This window comes from Sinocyclocheilus grahami, unplaced genomic scaffold, assembly GCF_001515645.1.
Source record: "Sinocyclocheilus grahami isolate Dianchi unplaced genomic scaffold, SAMN03320097.WGS_v1.1 scaffold222.1, whole genome shotgun sequence".
NCBI classification, from domain to species: Eukaryota; Metazoa; Chordata; class Actinopteri; order Cypriniformes; family Cyprinidae; genus Sinocyclocheilus; species Sinocyclocheilus grahami.
In genome coordinates this window covers 3,598,969-3,604,716 of record NW_015505401.1, presented here as the reverse complement: position 1 = coordinate 3,604,716, position 5,748 = coordinate 3,598,969, and the positions used below count along the sequence as shown (strand labels likewise).

The 5,748-nt window shown below is 49.6% G+C and overlaps 1 protein-coding gene across 1 annotated transcript in view; it reads right to left on the bottom strand.

Moving 5' to 3' along the window:
• LOC107596766 (zymogen granule membrane protein 16-like) overlaps positions 1–5,748 on the bottom strand; it is a 21,287-nt gene that overhangs the window by 2,151 nt on the left and 13,388 nt on the right. The window lies entirely within an intron of this gene.

Here is a 5,748-nt window from a genome sequence, read left to right as displayed (position 1 = left end):
ATATATATATATATATATATATATATATATGTATATATATAATTAAGTTAAGTTTAACATTTATTTTCAAACTTTTTACTTTCAAATTAAACAAATAAACAAGACACAAAATAAAAAGAATAGGAATAATGGTTATATAGGGTTGTACAACACAACATTAGTTTTATTCCATTTGTTTAAAACAATGTAAGCACCTTTTGCAATATATTGTATGTGTAATACTGAAATTCTACTAAGCTGATCAGGCCCTCTATTAAGAAAACCATTAATAAATGTGGTGTTCATGATTAAAAAATTAAATTATTTTTTTAATATAAAATTGTTTTTATTTGACTTATTTTAAAAGATTAAAAAGAATTTAAGTAAGGGTAAGGATGCATTGCTTTGTAATGTATGTGTGATCTAGTATTGGTAACTATAAAAGTTTTCTTAATGAAAGACAAATATTTTAGATAAGATGTATCCTTTTTTAAAGTCTACAGTGTTGAACTGACAAATCATATGACAATGATCATGAGATATGAAATGCCTCACTTTGACTTTATGGTTGATTTTTCTAAAGCCCAAAACACACTGCACGATTTAAGGTAAGCAGTTTTATGTTGTAGTCATGCGCCATGTCTCAATTTTATTTGTTGGTCAGTAAACGTGGATCGTATAGTTGTAATACTGTAGGATTTAATATTATATTCAGCAAACGGTGTTGGGGAAAGTTACTTTTAAAAGTAATGCATTACAATATTGCGATACTCCCTAAAAAGTAACTAATTACTTTAGTTACTTTTAATGGAAAGTAATGTGTTACATTACTTCTGAGTTACTTTTAAAATCTAGGCAGGGCTTGCTTGCTTATTTTTAATTTTAAAAAGTTCTTATTTTACAAATGTAAAAGCCCTTTCATACCAAAAGTAAAATGAATATGCCTCAGGTTGAAGGAAATGTAAATTCACATCTGTACAGTAGAGGGTGCATCTCAAATAAATTGCATGGAGAATATGACAGGAGAAGAAAGTTCAACAGTATTCAGCAATAACAAAAATGAAACAAATGTGTCATTTTTGTTTATTAGTATGGTTGAATTGGATAATCGAAGGTCAGTAGCAAAGACATTTGTTAATAAAATGGGATTAAATACATAAATGATATTTGTCTTTTTAACATATTTAGTTATTGCAGGTTTGTATAATACTCTGAGTTTGCATTTGACTGTTTTTATTCATTTTGAAGAATACTGAATCTGTTTTTGTGCAGGTGAGATGAGTAAATGCATGTTCACATTTTAGTCTAGAACTACAGTAACATGATGTTCACACAGCACAGCGCCTCTGCACTTACTCCCGATTTCTCTCAACATGGCGAATTGGGATCTCGCTTAGAGAGACCAATCTACTTCAAGTGTAAACTAAACGAGCCAATGCACATTGGCATGCGATTATTGCATCCAGCTGCCGCTGATCACAGTGTGGGTATAAGTAGGCAACAGGTGCAGCGCATATTCAAGTTTTTGCTGAGGAGCCAATCCGGTGACCCGGCCGCTCAGCGGTGGTACAGCAGCCATAACATACGTTATGGAGACGTTCTCTTTCAGTCGGTCACTCTCGACATCACGTCGGTGACCAACGAATTGGGATCCCTACCAAAGTGCCACGGATACTGCCCCTTCCAGTGTCCCGTGGAAGACACCTGCACCCCTTCTTTTTGGCGTAGGCCAGGGCTTACCACAAGAAGATCAGTTACTGCTGCCATGGCACTACCCACTCAGTAAGACTGGATAACACTGGGAAAACATGCCCGTTCCACTTGGAACCGGAACGTTGCGGAAACCCATCCTTCCCGAAGGAGGTTTCGGAAGCACTTACACATATGAACAACCGTCTAGGAGCATGTGGTAGGTTAGAGGTGATTGTAACCCTCTTGGAAAATAGCAGAAAGTCTGCCGGGGAAACACGGGCTCTGAGGCTATACCGTGGATTTTACACGTATGGGATCCACTTAGGTCTCTACATATGGAACTCAACCCTCTACCGGTTCTCACGGATTCATCGAGTGAGGGCCTGGCGCCGGACGGTCTGCCACGTCTGGTTGCCGAGGGGATGGAAGAGCTCGACAGGGTCTACGAAATGGACTCTCTGAAGCAGTCTTACCAAGCCGACCCAAAGCTGGGGCCTCTCAGTGCTTCTACCCGTTTGAGGTGAGAACACAGGAGGATACCAGCTCCACACAAAGGTTATAGAATCTAGCGAACGTGTTGGGGGTCGCCCAGCCCGCAGCTCTACAAATATCCAGCGCCCAGGAGCCAGTGCCCAGGAGGATGCAACACTTCTAGTAGAGTGAGCTCGCAACCTGAACGGGCAGGGCAAACACTGTGCCTGAAAAGCCAGGGTGATGGCATCCACTATCCAGTGAGCCATCCTCTGCTTAGAGATGGCATTCCCCTTCTGCCGGCCTCCGACAGACAAAGAGCTGGTCTGAGGTCCTGAATCTGGGGATGGAGTCTCCATTCTCCCGGGAGCACAGCTCGACGGCTGCCCGGTTGTGCAGACCAGGAATGTGAATGGCACGAAGCGACCTCAGATGCTTTTGACTCCAGAGGAGGAGGTGGCGGGCGAGTTGTGACATGCGATGGGAGCGTAGACCACCTTGTCGGTTGATGTACGCAGCGGTCACAGTGTTGTCTGTGTGGACCAGTATGTGCTTGCCTCGTAAGTGCCCTTTGAGACGGATCAAGGCAAGGCACACTGCCAGCAACTCTAGGCAATTGATGTGCCAGTGCAGTTGGGGGCCCGTTCAAACCCCCGACACTGCAAGCCCGTCGAACGTGGCCCCCCAGCCGGTGGTAGAGGCATCCGTGTGAACCACAGCATGCCTGGAGACCTGTTCCAGGGGCACTCCTGCCCGGAGAAACACAAGGTCTGAGGTGTGAATGGCTCTGCAGCTGCCATATGCCCCAGGAGCCTCTATAACTGTTTCAGAGGGACCGCCGTCCTGCCCATGAACATATTCAGGCAGTTCAACACCGACTGAGCACGGGCATGCTATACCGAATCCTCTCCAAGGAGAGTTTGCTCTTTTCCCTGTTGACCTGAAGGCCCAACTGGCTGAGGTGCGAAAGCACCAAGTCCCTGTGTGCACACAACTGATCCTGAGACTGAGCTAGTACGAGCCAGTCATTGAGGTAGTTGAGAATGTGAACGCCCTGTTCTCACAGGGGAATAAGGGCTGCCTCCGCAACTTACGTGAAGACACGGGGCGACAGGGACAGCCCGGAGGGCAGGACCTCATACTGATATGCTCGTCCTTTGGACACGAACCGCAGCAATGGTCTGTGGTGTGGAAGGATCGACACATGAAAGTATGCGTACTTCAGGTCGATCGCTGCAAACCAATCTCGGGGATGGATGCACCCAAAGATGCATTCCTGTGTCAACATCTTGAACGGTAACCGGTGAAGGGCCTGGTTCAAGACACGCAGGTCCAAGATCGGTCGCAACCCACCGCCTTTCTTGGGTACAACGAAGTAGGGGCTGTAAAACCCCATCTCCATATCGGCTGGAGGGACCGGCTCTATCGCATCCTTCGCCAGTAGGACTGTGATCTCCGCATGCAAGACAGGAGCATCAGCCACCTTCACTGATGTGAAGCAGATGCTGCTGAACTTGGGGGGATGCCGGGCGAACTGAATCGCATAGCCGAGTCTGATGGTCCGCAGGAATGAGCGAGACGGTATGGGTAGCCAGGTTCCCAGACACCACACAAGCTGGACCAACGGGACCACCGACGTACCCGAGGTGGAACGCAGGGATCTGAAGAGGGGACTGAGTTTACAGTGCAACACTTACCTGGTGCGTGAGCAGGGCCTTTGACGATGATCTCGAACCGCCCGCTGCTGCCTGCTGGCGAAAGAGGAGGATGAGTGTGGTCCGGTTTTGGTCTGTCCTTGACTCTCCATGCCCTCTTGGCACCTGGAGACAGAGAAAACCGCTCTTCTGTCGAGATTTTTGGAAACCAGATTCTCCACCCGGCCCTCCTCCGGGGAAGGGAGAGGTGCATCCCTCTCTCTCTGGGTCGCCCGTCCTGAGGCCTCTTGCTCTTCCGCTCACCGTCAGCCTGCCTACGCCCAGCTCTACGGTGTCGCTTGCTTGAGGCTGCTGCGGATACGTCACGGGAGTGGGGGTGGAAGCAGGGGGCCACCCTCGACGATGAGCAGGCTGGGGCGCTGCGGCCAGCGGACGGGTGGAGGCAGCAGCTGCCCGCTGGGGCAGAACGTCAGACCACCTCAGTCTCATCCTGTGCAGCCGAGAACTGCTGGGCCATGTTCTCGACTGCGTTGCCGAAAAGGGACACAGGGACCTTGAGGAACCTCATGTCGAACAGACACAACCAGAGGTGATGCTCCTGGACCACAAGTGTGGACATCGCACGACCCAGAGAACTCGCAGTGACCTTTGTTGAGATCAGTTGTGGTTCAGATCTCTTTAAAAACTTCCGGATCGTGACCACCCTCGTGCAGGTCCCTCAGTGCTTTAGCCTGAAGAACCTGCAGTAACGCCGTAGCGTATAAGGCGGCGGCAGCTTCTCCACAGGCCATATAAGCATCGCCGGACAGACCAGAGGAGTACCTACAGACACAACTGCATCGCAACCGACCGCTCCACCGGGGGGGACCCCCGTATACCCCCTAGCTGCACCACCGTCGAGAGTGGTGTGGGAGGAGGAGTTAGCAGGTCAGTTTCCAGCAGAAAAAGGTGCCATCCACAACCTGATAAGCCCCTCATGCACCTCCGGGAAGAATGGCACCGGGGCGGGCGCTGAGAAACCAGCGCGGACCACCCCGAAGAATCAATCGTCCAACCTTGAGGGTTCGGGACACGGTGGAGGTCTCCACTCGAGCCCTACCCTCACGGCAGCCCGGGAAAGCATAGCCGTTATTTCCGGATCCAATTCAGGCATTGCTACAGTCCCGGAGGACAGCAGCACAGCCGAATCTTCCTCTCCAGAAAGCTCTGGCTCACCCTCCGATGCAGCGATCGACATCCGGTCGTCAGGAGGAGCGCCAACTGATACTGCTGGTACGCTCCTTGTAGAGGGCCCAGCACGTTCCATTGGCAGCTCAACTGGTTGCGGAGTGTAAGAGGAGTGATGGTCACCTGAGGGTTGGTTCCCTGGGGGGTTCGCCATCACTGTTACCCTCAGACTGCCCGTGCTACTGCCTGAAGTAGCCCCCACCTGTCTGCCGCCATGACGAGAACTAGATCGAGGCAGAGGCAACAGAGCTCTGCCCCTTTGAGGAAACGGAGCTTGGCCCGCGACTCCGAGATGATCATCTTCCCGCAATGAGAACATGACTCATCCGCAAACGCCACCTCAGTGTGCTAAATGCCCAGTGACCATCACCCAGCGCTAGGTAGCGACCATATCCAGAAACACCCAGGTGATACGTTGTCTATAGCAAGACCCACATCGTCTTTACAAAGACGTAATGTCGAGTTTGCCACACAACGTCGTCTTTTAAAAGACGCACCCGTGAATGCTCTTTTAGGCAAAAAGCTCTTTTAGCGTGCTGAAGTGCACAGGGGAGATGTCCGCCTACAACACAAACAGCGGGTAGTGCAGCCTGATGTGTGCAACCCACTCGAGACGGGAAACCACCACCACTGAAGTGCCATACTGCCAACACGAAGAGCTCTCAAAGAGCGCGCTGAACTTGTTCAGTCTTCTTCTCTCAGTAGAGTAGTCAGGAGCAGAACG